The following is a 14,933-nucleotide window of genomic DNA, read 5'->3' as shown; positions in this document are numbered from 1 at the left end:
AGAAACTGCATTTATTGTGTTCATTTGGCCATCTCCCCTGTATTTTGTGAATTAATCCATCTCTGCTGGAACTATTTACACCATTCCAAACTCCTGAGCAGCTTCAAAGAAGAATCATTTAAAAAATCATTTTGTCTAAGAGATGTTACCATCATTCCTCTAAATATGGAGGTTTTTTCCCGGAATAGTGGCGCCAGGTGCCAGACACACAATATGTAATCCTAGAACAATGACAAGTTTAAGATTTAATATTTTACCATCAGGATTAAAAACGTGAGCTAAATTGGGGAAAATTTTAGAGGAATTTTGAATTTGTTAATTTTTCTCTCGCTGAGGCCTGCATATTTGGACTCACCAGGGGAGGGATACATAAAGTTGTTCCATTAATTAATAAAAACAAAAACATACTCTAAAACTTTTCCCAAACAGCAATTTTGTAACATAAGTGAAATGTAAAAACATGTGGGTATGATCTGATAGTAAACTGGTAATGTTTGTTTGGGATGCAGCCATCCCAAACTCATGGATTTAAACTGTGACTTCGCCTTTGCACCATCCAGTACACCACCCATCCACCCACACTGTTTAAGAAATGGTGATATCCATGTGCAGAAACATGTTTCTCATTGCATTTATCATGCACCTTTGATCGGTCAGTGGGCACATGGCAAGGCTAACTTCCCCCAGAATATCTAGCTTTCCTAATCTCTAAACAGCTTTCAAGCAGCAAATATTTATTAAAAATAATTGGCAACAAAAATATTTACTATTTGCCTACCTCCCCAAGTTACTGCTGTGAGATACAGGATAGGCAGTACGCCTCCTGGACTTGTGTTAAATTTTAGCAACGTTCACGGCTAGAAAAAACAATTTGTTCCAATGGAAAGATGGGAAAATCCCTTGCCAGTTCAAAGACATTTGTTTCTGCCCTTATAGATCTTGAGACATTGCACTTAAAAAATACCCTCAACTTTGGCATTTATAAAAAGCCATTTATAGATTTCTAAACTGTATTAGTTATAATTTTCTCTCCCTTCAGGGGCAGCACGGTTGGACTTGAGGTTCTGCTGCAACTTGGCTTTATAGTTTGAAAGATACAGATCATACTTTTTTTGCGTGGAGAAATTATAAAAACATTTATAAAAATAAATTTTCTGTACAGTATGTGGCCTGACTAAAGTTAATGGCAAAAGAGGTGTAAATAAAAGTTTCTGGGAGATCAACATAGTTAATTTCTGTCTTTGCCTCATGTAAGTAACGTAGTCACTCTAAACCAGTGATACTCAGACTGAGGCTTGCAAGCCCCAAGTGGCTCTTTAATGGGTTTCCTATGACTCTTTGCAGCACAGAATATTAAAACACTGTGTGATGTAAGTATTAATTTATCAGGATATTTTTATTATATTATTAACCAATTGTACTTGATGATAAAATAATATTACTTGGTCAGTCATTTTGCTGTGAGACTAATATTAAAAAAACTAAATATTTCCCCTGTGATGCTGTTTAAATATGAATAGATAGTACCTGACAGTTAGGAAGTATTTCCTAATGTCCTACCTAAAGCTCTCTTGCTGAAATTTAAGCCTATTGCTTCTTGTCCTATCCACAATGGTACATGCCCTGGAAATTCCGCCCTCCTCTTTCATATGGTGTCTACAAAAATTCTATTGTTTAGTTCTCTTATGTAATGTGTTGTAAAATAAATCAAAAGAAATGAAGAATACCATCAATATTCTGTCAGAGATGAAGAAAATATGTTTATGGATTTAGTGTAATAATTGACTTCTGGGCTCCGAACCTTTCCAGAAAGATCACAAGTCTACATGGCTGCCTGTTAAGAAAAGGTTTTGCACTGAATATTCTGTTTAGCTATATGTAGTTCTGGGTGTATTTCAGCAAGACAGTTCTCTATTGGCTATATACTGAGGCAATTTCAGAACATAGATTAATCCTCTTCAATGCCGACTGCATGTTATATGCACTAAACTGACTTTAGGTCCACCTGTTACAGAGAGTATCATGTGACTAAGCTGACTTTTAGGGGGTGACGGACAGTAGCATGTGACATTTTGCTACAACACATGCACCGTTGGAGATCAGCCATCACAAGTGGGGAGGGCATGTGGATCTGAGGAGCTGCACTTTTGGTATGATGGCAGAATGCCAGCAGATCGTGCCTGAAGCATGGGAGCTGCTGTTAACACTTCAAACATTTAAATAATTTTCAGGGATCTGCAGTGCAGGTGTAAAGACATAATTTTGCCCACAGTGTTTGGATTAACAGTAAATCTACTAATCCAACACAACGGCCAAGGGACTGTTGCTAGATCTATGGGGTCATAAATTCACAACGCTCATTATTTCGAGCCCCAGATGGTTTTGAATGGGCATAATGAGATCTAGGAAGATGTTACATTCTTAGGTCAAAATTTTCAGTCCAGTCTCTTGTGAAGCTCAGAGCCTTTGTGTCCCTGAAGTGGCAGTATTTTATGCTGATTGACTGTGCAGGCAGTTATGAATATCCACATTTTTATATGAGTAGTATTATTATTGAAAGCAAAAATTCTGCAACAAAAGTCCCTGTTTATGTAACTAGTTACTGTACTATGGCATTCTTGAAAGTAAAATGGCTAGACCCTTCCTTATGGCTATGTTTTCACAGCAAAACAGGGAAGAGAAAAAAGGGGGGGAAAGGGAAGTATTATTTTAGTAATGGGAAGACAAAGTATCATAAAGACTAGCTAGTGTAATAAATACATCTTTGAACTGAGAGGGATGGTTTTTTTAAAATGGTTCTTTTGAACCTGGCAGTTGTAAGGAAGTGAAACAGAACAAACTTTGAAAAGCGTGCTTGTCTAAGACTCCTTACACCATATCTGGCTGAGAATACAGGTGGCCAAGCACAGAAAGTTCCTGCCAATTTCTAAAGTTACACTTTTATCCACTAAACAAGCATCCTGATCCGGGTTACCAAACAGGGCACTCAACAGGAGCCCCAGAGTGTGCATATTAAATATCACTTCTTCAACAGCCTGGGACATCCAGCTTAGTAAAGCTTGATCTAATACTGTTTCCCTCTTTTCCTGTACTCACTGGCTTTTAGTAATGGACCTTCCCAGGGGACTTCTCGCAGAAAGTATCTTCTTGTAGAACAGTTGATGCACATGCTTCTATTTTAAAAAGCACATGTTCAGCACATTTTGCTTTTGTGAAATGAAATATGGTTTAAGTTTGTTTCAATAAAAAAGGGATTCTGCTGGAAGGACTTATGTCAAAGTGCAAAAGGTTTTATACACAATGAATGGTCTTTTTTTCCCCTCTTGAGGGCCAAAGAGGAGAAACTCAAATGTAACCATTTTGCCACAATAGCAGTTGCTGGTCTACACACCAAGGAATTTACAAGACAGCTTGTTATGAAATCGACATCTTTTTATTTATTTTGGATTAGAATGATTTATTGTAAGAGTCACATCAAGAAAGCCAGATCTTGCCTCTAATGAAAAACTTAATATATATTCACAGTAAACACTTTAAATGTCAAAGTTTAATGGACAGTATTCAAAGTAACTATGCTTTTGTATCAGCTTGGGTGATGAGATGTAATTCTTTTAAACGCACTCTTCACAAAATCAATACAAATGTTAAATATAAACTGCAGTACATCTACATACAAATGCAGAACAGTAACAGAAGGCAACACAGCCAGGAAATTCAAAATTAAGGCTTGACAATCACTTTAATCATAGAAAAGGTACAAGACTATGAATTAAATAATGTCAGTCTAATAAAACTTTAAAACCTTCAGTTTAAAACCTTAGAGCCTGATCTTTAAACAGAAAGTCCTGAGGGCCACCCCTGTTTTTGCACCCTTGTATTTATCTAGTTCTGTGTTTTGTATACATATATATTTATGTAGTTATATTTGAGCATGCAAAATTGGGTTTTGCATAGGCAAAGTACTAGTAAGCACTATGAACAAACTGAGTTTATACTCCATCCTCAAAGTGCACAAATCCTGAGTTAATGTCCAAACCCAATCCCAAAATCAGCCTCATCATAAAGTCAGAGAGTTTATATACATGTAGAAAGTTATTGTCTCATGTATAGGTTGGCTCTAGTTGGGAACCATCTGCTTGCATGACTCAGCAATAATTACCCTGAATCTTAATGCAGGGTTTTAGCATCTGTACCTAGTGTGACTCATCAGAAGACCCCTATAAAGGGTATGTCTGCCCTGCAAAGAAAAACCCATGGAGCAGAGTCTCAGAGTGTGGGTCAATTGACTCGGATGCATGGGGCTGGGGTTGCGGGGCTAAAAATAGCAGTCTAGACATTCTCTGTTGATCTGGAGCCTGAGCTCTGAAACTCTGTGCCGTGTAGGGTGACCAGATACCAAGTGTGAAAAATTGGGACAGGGAGTGGAGGGGGGGTGGGTAATAGGCACTTCTATAAGAAAAAAAACCTGAATATTAGGACGGTCTTATAAAATTGAGACATCTGGTCACCCTAGTGCCATAAGTCTTTCTTTGCAGTGTAGACATACCTAAAGTATTTTGGAGACTGCCATCCTGTTACAGGCAACTATTGTCAGGTCCTTAACCAGCTCTCCCTACAGACCTTAGTCCTGCCTTGTAACTCTCATGGTCTCCCAGCACACTTGGGAGAAGCCCAGGGAGAAACCCAAACCTTCCCAAGCCTCCTACACACGTACATACACCTTACCACAGCTGGAGCACAGCTGATCTATGGACCCAGGGTAAACAAGTATTTATCTGATTGATAATATCAGTGGAATGAACCTGTATAAAGGCAATATAAGGAGACTGATCCTTAGAGGCACTCCAATACCATTTTGCAGAGAATGCTATAAATACACAGAAGGTGGGAAGGCTCTTTTGTAACAGATTTAAGATCCATATCTAGGTTCTGAAGAAATTGCTTCCTTTGAGCAGTTTATGTATTGGAGTAAAGACAAAACTGAAGAATTTGATGTAACCTGAGAGGTATTTATCTCTTAGATAAAAGAAAAACAGGCATGTGCTCAATTTTAATTTGTGTTCATGTTTTTTTTTTCTGTCTGTAAATGTTGTTTGTTTTCTATATCAGTGTTTTTAATATTAACAGACATTAACATTATATGGAACCATGTAGGAACTCAGGGCCAAATCTTATATTGCTTACTCAGTCCCTATACAGACAAAGTCAATCAGAGCTTTGCCTGAGTAAGGACTGCAGTATTGCATATTAAAAATAAAAACGATGAAATAATAAATCCATGTCTCCAGAAAGGTCCTACAATAATTCCTTTTCAAACCAGTAAAATAGATGCACAGATTTTAGTTTGGGCAAATTTTACTCCAAGTAATCAAACAATATCTACTAATGTATTTTATCTGGGTGGGAGGAGACTACAGAAATGAAGAGTATAAAATATTTCATTAATCCTAGCACTAAAAAACATGGTATGGATTCGTACAGGGAAAATGAATGGTTAGTTTCTATTTGTTTAATTTAGTGACTACATCATAGTAGTCTCTATTTGCTATTAAATTTAAATTACAACTCAGTTCCAGTCTTAAACTATCTATACTTAATAAAACAGAATATGTAGACAACTGCCCACTATGGAACTTCCAAAGTTACCCCCACATTATTTTTGAGAACAGCAAATGGTACATATATTAATTTGAGATTGATTTATTCTGTCTTGTAATATGAATTTTTCTTTTGTTGTCAGTTCATTATAAGAGCTTAGAATTCTTTGGCAATGGCTAGTGACTGTACTAAAATAGCATGAAACTATGGCAGTACGCATAGGGCCTAATCCTCTGCTAACTTACCCCAGTGTAAAATCATACTTATCTCTATCAAAATCAGTGGAATTTACATTGATGCAAAGCTGGTATATCTGAGAAGAGATCAAGTCCATAGACTTCATGTGTCAATGAAAGAGAGATTCAGGGCTAAAAGTAAATTCCATTACTGATAGCTACGACCATAGCAACTACGTAAAAGGCTATGACACTGATCATCTGTCAGCTCTGTTCTGGAATACTTGACTCAAATTGCTCAGTTGATAGCTGATTCCATTGGAAACATTGACTGACTATAGGGACAGAGAAATGGTAACTAGCTTGCAATGATATAGATTGTTGCTAAACTTGATCCTGTGGAGTTCTGAACCCTGTCCCCCAAACTTTATCATTCCTTACCTATGAATCAATCCATGACAGCTACATTGTAAAAGAAATTAAAAAAAAATTATATTGATCATATTTGAAAAACTAGCTATTAAGGGTATTTGTTGTACATAAAGGCAAAGTTCTATTTAATCTTAATAACCAGGAGCAAATAAAAATAATAATGCTGCTTTAATAGTGCATGTGGAAACAACTGAAGCTTCCCAAAGCTGATTGTGGCACAAGAGGTCAAGTTCTCATGAACTCACTACTTGATGCATATGGAAAGTAAAACATCTCACCAGAAGACTGTGATGGGTGATACATCAGCCTCAATATTAAATGTCATATCAGTGGTGTGCAAGTGAAAATTCTTCAGATAAATCCTGGAGTAGTTTTTGTTACAGCTCTAATCTTGATTTAATTGTTTACGATGCAGCTCACTAACTGCAGTAGCAAATGCATTGTCTGCTCACTTTGTTTGGGATAGAAGTTTGTTTTTTCATCTCCCTTCCCCTGCAGCCCACAATGGAATTCTTCAAGGAAACCTACAGGTGTCCTAACTAGAGACAAAGGGCCAGATCATCAGCAGAAGTCAATGGAGTTATGAGCAGTTACATTAACCAAGGATCTGGCCCAATGTATTTCTGCTTAAGGAAGTTGACATTTTACCTAGCTCTCTTAGTAATATGCATGAGGGATATTCTCCCTTCTGAGGGAGAACAGCTGAGCTGTATAATTCTAAGTCAACATTTAAAAATGTTGTTAGTGACAGTGATGCTTCCCTTATCTTTACCTCCCCACCCAGAAGTCCGCAGCTGTCATATCGGTGCCTTGTGTTACGGGCGGGTGATGCAGGTTAGAACAGCCTTTATACAACTTTAACTTGTGCCCAGGGTTTGGCCCAGTGGAGACCATTCTCTGGATCAGGGGTGTGGAAAGGTGATTTAAAGTCAAGGACTGGAATATTTCAATATATGAATAAATACAAATAATGCCAAACAATATGATTCTGTTCAAGCTTAAGCTATACGGTCTTTATAGATCAATACTGAAGATGGGCTACTCATCTTAATGACATCATAATTTGATTAGTTTAGAATATGTCTCCAGGAACTGCTTTCTGAATGATCATAAATTAAACTAGGGGAAATCAGTTTTTTTGTTTTGATACCTGGTGACCTGTCTTGTTCAGTTTTAGACCACAAGGTTTCCAGAGATCTTTAGCTCTTCAAGGCTTTAAGCAATTGTCTTGCATGAGGTATTATTAAAGTAAGTGTTTTTGCTTCATGGCCTTGTTTCAGATACTGTAGTTATTATTGAATTATGTATACTGAATGCTCAATATAATAAAATGAAACCTTTAGTGTTTTTATGCTGTGTATTCATCATTGGTTCAGCACTCTACTGGAGCACTCTACTTTCACATGTTGAGATCACAAAAAAGCTACTTTCATATATTAGTTGGCAGGGGCAATAAAGCCTCCTGATTCAGTAGGTGCACTATACTTAAGCCCCTTCATTTTCAGTTTAAACTGATTTTTACCAAAAAAATCCTGGGTTTTACGAAAAGTATTATTTGTTTTTTTCCGATTTTCACCCTACTTTTGCATCATTCAAATATATTAAAAAAAATCTTGTTTTTATTAGGAAAATACAATACATTGCATGAGATCTATGTATTACGATAATACATAAGTCTGTGTGTATATGCAAAGCTGCCTGTTGAAGTAAGACTATGCATTAGTCTAGAAGATGCACACAATAAACAAACAGGCACGCATGCAAGCTCTGAAGTGCTTGCGCATCTGAACATACTGATGAATCTCACGCCCATCACGTACACATTTCAAGCTATTAGCAGATAACAATTTAAAGATCTGACACATTAAAATGGGAAGAAAACAAAAATCTGTATCAGAATGTTTCCGAACACAAGGAAGTATTTAAAAGTTAAAAAAAAAAAAAAAAAGAAGTTGAGTGTATGTGCTGCAAATTAAGTGGCCCAATAATTAAATGTAAATATTTATACGTTAATAGTTCTTAGTCTACAACAGTAAACTGTTTATTCAAATGAAAAGTTTTATATGTGGATTAGAGAGATATTTTCTTAAACTCAGAGGTGGCATTGTGTTTTGAGTTCTGTCTTAGTTCTTCATTAAACCTCATTGAATTTCATTCATGAAAGCATTAATCTACTGAATATTTTCCCCCCTGTCCTTCCGTCCAACAAAATATTTACCCAGAAAAATTATTAATAGTTTTTTCCATTGACTTTCACCTGTTTTTGTTATTGTTGCAATAAATATTAATAAATTCCTGGGAAAAAATTAAATAAAATAAAAACCGAAAATGAAGGGCCCTAACTATACTAAACTCTAGCATAACTGTAATATGAAACAAAACAAAAACTAAATACAAAGAGAGGATGATAATTTATTTCAACTCAATCATATTATATTTATGATATTCTGCATCATAATTTTGTTATTACTAGTAGAGTATTGCAATAAATACCTGCAGCAATACTCTGCACCCCACTACCGTAACCCCAATCCTGGCCTTGTGCAGCAGGGAGACCTATGGGGGCAGGAAGGGAGTTGGAGAGCAAGTCTGCCCCAAACTCACCTGCAGTGGTGGCTCCTGTCCCACAGGCTGGTCCCTGCTCCTTGCTCCGGGTGTTGTGACCTAGCACATGGGGTCACAGCACTGCTCAGGTACTCTTGGTTTCATGATTTGTATAGGTGCAGTCGAACCTATGAACCCATGCCGAAGCCACCTCTGCTAACTGTGTACCCTTACACAAGCTGCTGAAGTGTGAGAAGCTTTGCTGGATGCTCCTAACACTGCTAAAGAAAGGCATCACTTAAACAGAAGGTGTGACAAAGGGCAGCATAAAAAAATTGTCTCATTTACATTCTTAGTGTAACTAGTTATGTGGTATCACAACCTGAAAGACATCAGTCAAGATGCTGAGCTCATACAAAGTCTTCTGATGCAGCATTAGATGTAGCAACAGAATAAGAACAACAAGCAAGCGAGACATGTCCACTGAGTTCCCAAAGGGAATCTATTAAAAAACATGTAGCTTCCAAGCTCCAGCAGAGAAGATGAGAAAAGCCAATCAATGATAACTGTGGTCAATTCCTTGCTGAAATTTTCTCTCATGCTATCATTGCGTCTCTTGCCACTCTGTATGAGTGATTCAAGTTCATGTCTGAGCTACGAGGTACTTGTATTTTTGAAGCGTTTTGCCAGATGCAGTTGAAAAGGGAAGAGGGTTTGCTCTGTGGTCCCAATCTTCATATCCAGGGTAAGCCTGACCTTAAAAACCTCTAAGGAAGGAGATTCTACCACCTCCCTAGGTAACGCATTCCAGTGTTTCACCACCCTCTTAGTGAAAAAGTTTTTCCTAATATCCAATCTAAACCTCCCCCATTGCAACTTGAGACCATTACTCCTCGTTCTGTCATCTGCTACCATTGAGAACAGTCTAGAGCCATCCTCTTTGGAACCCCCTTTCAGGTAGTTGAAAGCAGCTATCAAATCCCCCCTCATTCTTCTCTTCTGCAGACTAAACAATCCCAGCTCCCTCAGCCTCTCCTCATAAGTCATGTGCTCTAGACCCCTAATCATTTTTGTTGCCCTTCGCTGGACTCTCTCCAATTTATCCACATCCTTCTTGTAGTGTGGGGCCCAAAACTGGACACAGTACTCCAGATGAGGCCTCACCAGTGTCGAATAGAGGGGAACGATCACATCCCTCGATCTGCTGGCTATGCCCCTACTTATACATCCCAAAATGCCATTGGCCTTCTTGGCAACAAGGGCACACTGTTGACTCATATCCAGCTTCTCGTCCACTGTCACCCCTAGGTCCTTTTCCGCAGAACTGCTGCCTAGCCATTCGGTCCCTAGTCTGTAGCGGTGCATTGGATTCTTCCATCCTAAGTGCAGGACCCTAAGAGCCCAGGCTGAGCCCGAAAATCTACACTTCAGTTAAACAGCTGCTTAGCCTAAGCCCTGTGAGCCTGAGTCAGCTGGCATGGGCCAGCCATGGGTTTGTAAGTGCAGTATAGACATACACTACTTCCTCTGCAGTCACATAGACTTCAATGGGAGCAGGATTGGTCTCAAAGTTACTTTGCAATGTTTGTAATAAAATTTTACTATGCCCAGGTGTGTAGGTAGGGGATGGTTTGAGGAATGTGGAGGGGTAGTCGGAAGGTAATATTTTATTATCTGTTTTTAGATGTAGTCTCAGCAGTTATCTGTTTTATTTATTTTTTATTATAGTGTTTTATTCATTTTGTAGATTTTAAACTTCACAAAGCACGAAGAGCCTAGAATAGCTTTATGAAATCAAAAGAAAGAACTAAACATTGCTATACAGCAATTGTGTATTTTAATCTATTGCTGACATATACCTGTATAGCTGCCTTGTAAAATTTACGGAGCTACTAAATTTGGTACTTTTACTTATAAAGAATGCCAGTTTGATTGCAAAGTTCATCCGTAAATGCAACATTACTCCAGAAGTGTTTTTATTTCTAGTTTTTACTTGCCAAAAGATTTAAGAGCTTTATCTAGTAATAACAACAATATTCAGAAAGAAAAGGTCAATTTAATTGGAACTACTATTTCCTGAGGTTTAAAAGGAAAATGTTGAAGCTAAAGATGACATTGACAAATTGCTACTATTTATTTAAATGGTGTAATGCAATCTACCAGTAGTTCTATAATCTGCATGTTTGAAGCAGTTGACCCGTCCAACTAATGCAAACAAATTAGCCTCCTGGGTACTAGCTATATCCTATAAGTAATTAAATGTTGTAATTTAATATTATTTAATACATAAATTCTTTTAGCTAAAATATTTTAGTGAATATGGGTGAAAAAAATGGTCTAGTTCTGCACAGAGAAGGCCATGCCAGTTAGTTATGTGTTTCTTTATAATTCATACAAAATATATGTAACGGTAATGCAAGATTTTTTTCATTGCAACACAGGAACATGCAGAGATTGAGAAGTGCACTTCTTCCCCATCCCTCAGCATACATCTGTCTCTGAGACAAAATCAACTGCCCCGACAGCTCTTAAAATGTTTCTATTTACCAATAAATTAATTTTTCTCAAATGTTTTTTAAAATCAATGTTCTCATTTAAAAATAATTAGCTTAAATTGGGCTGGAGGACAGACTTCAGCGGGACAACACTTGGCTTAAACATACTCTTAGCTTTAAGTGATTTGCTGGGTCACACCTAGAGTGTTGAGCACGTTGCAATATCAAGCTCTGAGGGACTGATCCAAAGGCTATTGAGGTCAATGGGAGTCTTTCCATTGATTTCAATGGCCTTTGGATCAGACCCTAAAAGAATAGCTAGCCAATAAAGCTTCATACGGTGAAAAGGATTGATATAATATCATTCCATGTCACCTTTATCTATTAGGAAAGTAATGGACCTATGTAACATATTGGCTTTCCTTTAGATATATCACTGACAGGCAATAAAGTCTTTACAGGAGTTTCTGGGACTTGGTCACACAATTACTGGCCTGTCTATGAAAATTCCCAGGTTGCAGTAAATCAAGTATTTTTCGGCCTACTAATACAGTTACATGAACTTTTTTGGAACATGATTCAGAACGAGACAGAAAAAGAACTCTAACTCCTGGAAAATTCCCGGACCATTGCAGATAAAGCTCTTTCCATGCTATAATGATTACTAAGCTTCTTTCTTATTTGAATCACTTTTGGAAGAAGGTCCATTTTACGATGAACCTGGATTCAAATTGGGCTGTTCACAATGAACTTAGGAAAGAAATGGGAGAGCTCAGGCATTATCTAAAATGATCAGTCTGATGACCCTGCTCGCATAATGTACGTGGGCGTATGTGCTTGATGTGTATGATAAAAAGCCTATGCACAACATGATGAGTTAAGTATTCACTCATGGTAGTTTTACTCTCTAGTTTCAGTTTTGTTGATATGGCAGGGTGCAAGGAGGAACTGAGGATTGTGTAGCAACCTTGAGAATCCTGCTGCCTGAACATAGATGGATTGTTGTAGAAGTGTTCTGGGAGGAAAGGTGTTTGGCTTGTGGGGAAAGGCCAGTGCTTCACTCTGGATGTCCTGCTCTCAGACCAGGAGGTAATATCTGCCATGGTGGCTCTGCCACTGGAGCCCCTGGAGTGCTGCTTCATTTCAGCAAAACTGGAAAATAAAGTAACACAAGTTTACCCTCAGCCTGGCTTTAATGTGCCTTTCACAGCTATTTTAGTACTGTGGTACTTCTGCCAGATGAAGGGCTCATGCAGGGCAGATGAGACTGTTCTCCTCCCCTCACCCCCGCCCAAACTGTTTAGTGCCCACTATACTTGTCAGGCTCCAAAATACCAGCATCAAGTCTTCAGGGATGGTATTTGCACTTTATTGAACTAAACCTCAATTTGGAAGACACAGCAAAGGACTTAAAGGCACTTGAAGGTGCTTGAATTAAAGAGCAAATATAGCCTAGAGCCACCAACCCTTGCTCACCTGCACAGCCTTCCGCATTCTGGCCCCAAACCTTTCCTCCACCTTTTCACACAGAATGATCTCATTTGTCTTAGGATATCATTGACCAATAAATAGCCAGACCAATAAGGTGCGGTTGCTTCCACTTGTGAGAATCTGCTCATTCTACTCTGCTGCAGGAATTGACAACCTGCTTATGATCGGTCTTTTCCTCCAACGGAAAATAATGATGTGTTTTCCCTTTCTCTGGGGAGTAATTAAATGACTCGCAGATGAGAGAAAGAAAACAGACACTTGTCACAGGGGAAAATGATGATCAGTGGAAGAGGGGTGTCTAACACAGTAACTATAGACATTTTAATCCATTTGTCCAATGTCTTGAGTAGCTTCAGATTCCTGTGATTCTTAAAAATGAGCTGAATCTTGGCTACTTAATACTAATTTCTGTTGATTTGGGATTTTTAAGCTGAAGTTTGTTTGAAAAGAGGTTTTAAATACATGGTAAGTACAGTCTTTTCCGAACTCTTGTACAACACTATTGAATTTCGCTGTGTTGGATGGTGTTTGTATTTTTAATTACTACATTATATTGCAATGCCTTATAACCTACTGTGAAAGATACTGCTACTTTAAACCCTAAACAATCTTGATTGCTTTGCAGACTAGCCCAACCTAAAGTTAAAGTACATTTACAAAGAAACAAATCCACATTAACATGAATGATAACATATAAGGTGTTTTAAATGAACAGTAATTAAAATTTAGTAGGATGATAATATGATAATTAAATAGCAATTGTTTGCACAGGACCACTTATTGAGTTTAATAAGTATGTAAGCGATATTAATCTAGTTATCATGCAATTACTTCATTGGAGTGGGAGGGGGAAACCTATCATGAAATGCAAAATCCACTTTAAAAACAGCAATAAAGTTGTGACACAACCCAACAAAATACAATGAACTCATTGTCCAGCTATTCCAGAAGAAGGACAGGAGACACTGGATATGGCTTAGTTAGGCTGCAACTTTATTATTAGCTGGGAATATCCGGCAGATAAAAGTGTTCAGTGCAGGTAACTTCACAATCATTTTAATATCTACCTGAGGGCTTCCTTCAGCACACCTCCCCCTTTTCCATCCTGGTCTGCAGCCAACCCATTGCTGGGACCTTACTATCCCTGCCCCTCGAATGAAGGTTAAGGTGGGCTATAAAGAAGGGGGGATTGGCTCCCTACCATGCCAGTCATAAGCACCCTGAACCCCCATTTCTGCTACTTTAACAAACACCTCCTTTTAGTCCTTTAGCAAACTATTTATCTGATCACTGTATCCCCTCCCCACCAGGTACCTGCACTGAACATCCATCCCACACTTACATAATGAGTTGCGTCATCACAGTCTAACTCCTGTTCCCTGTTCACCCTAAGTCCCCATGAACCCACTGTGGGGAAGGTGAAAAAACACAGCTCTGCCTTGCCCAATCTGGCCAAGAGAGGGAAATTCTTTTCCAGACCCCCAAGAAAGGAGTGGCTAGCACAGTGCCTACATCGGATCCTGACCAAACCTGGTATTTCACCACTTCCAAGGGTGGGAGAGCGGTTGCTGCTCCCCTAAGGCTGGTATGGGGAAAAGAGGGCTTCTCCTACCAGGCTTGCCCTTTATCAACTGCCTTCTCTTCCAGTCCTTGAGGGATGAGTCAGTGACGCCAGCAGCAATGTCCATGCCTCACTACCTGCCCCCCCTTAAAGTGGTATACTCCATGCCTCAGCAAGCCAGACCACAGGACCCCTGCTTAAGGTGTGTGTGGTCACTCTTTCCTTCTTCACCTCAGATTACTGGGACATTTGGTTAGATGCAAGAAGATGAGCCTCTCCCCTTTTGCAACTGAGGAAGGGGCTGTTGACTCTAGCAGTCCCTGAACTCCCTGCACTTTGGGAAGCAAAGGGATTTCTTGCTGGGGAGGAGGATAAGTCACGGCTCAGCTCCTCCCCTTTACCAGCCTGTAGAGTGAGTCCAGCCCACTAGGGGGCAGTAGTTTGCTCCATCCTAATAGAAGATGGAGTAGATTGCAGACCCCCAGCAGCAAGAAGCAACCTAGCATAAATCATATCTGCCTGAAACACAGTCTCTCCAGTGCCCTTCCTGGGGTGGTACAGCTCCATCCGGCCCCTTGTACAGGGTAGTGGCATTAATGGCTGTTAGCGCAGACCATCTCAATGGACCAAATCCTG

The 14,933-nt window shown here is 38.9% G+C and overlaps 1 long non-coding RNA gene across 1 annotated transcript in view; it reads right to left on the bottom strand.

The window, feature by feature from the left end:
• LOC141994249 (uncharacterized) overlaps positions 1-12,262 on the bottom strand; it is a 124,069-nt gene extending 111,807 nt beyond the window's left edge. The window contains exon 1 of the long non-coding RNA XR_012641061.1: positions 12,213-12,262. This is a non-coding gene — a long non-coding RNA (uncharacterized LOC141994249). The remainder of the gene's footprint in view (positions 1-12,212) is intronic.
• Between the last annotated feature and the right edge of the window lie 2,671 nt (positions 12,263-14,933).

Source organism: Natator depressus, chromosome 9 (genome assembly GCF_965152275.1).
Source record: "Natator depressus isolate rNatDep1 chromosome 9, rNatDep2.hap1, whole genome shotgun sequence".
NCBI lineage: Eukaryota > Metazoa > Chordata > Testudines > Cheloniidae > Natator > Natator depressus.
This window is presented reverse-complemented; position numbering and strand designations above follow the sequence as displayed.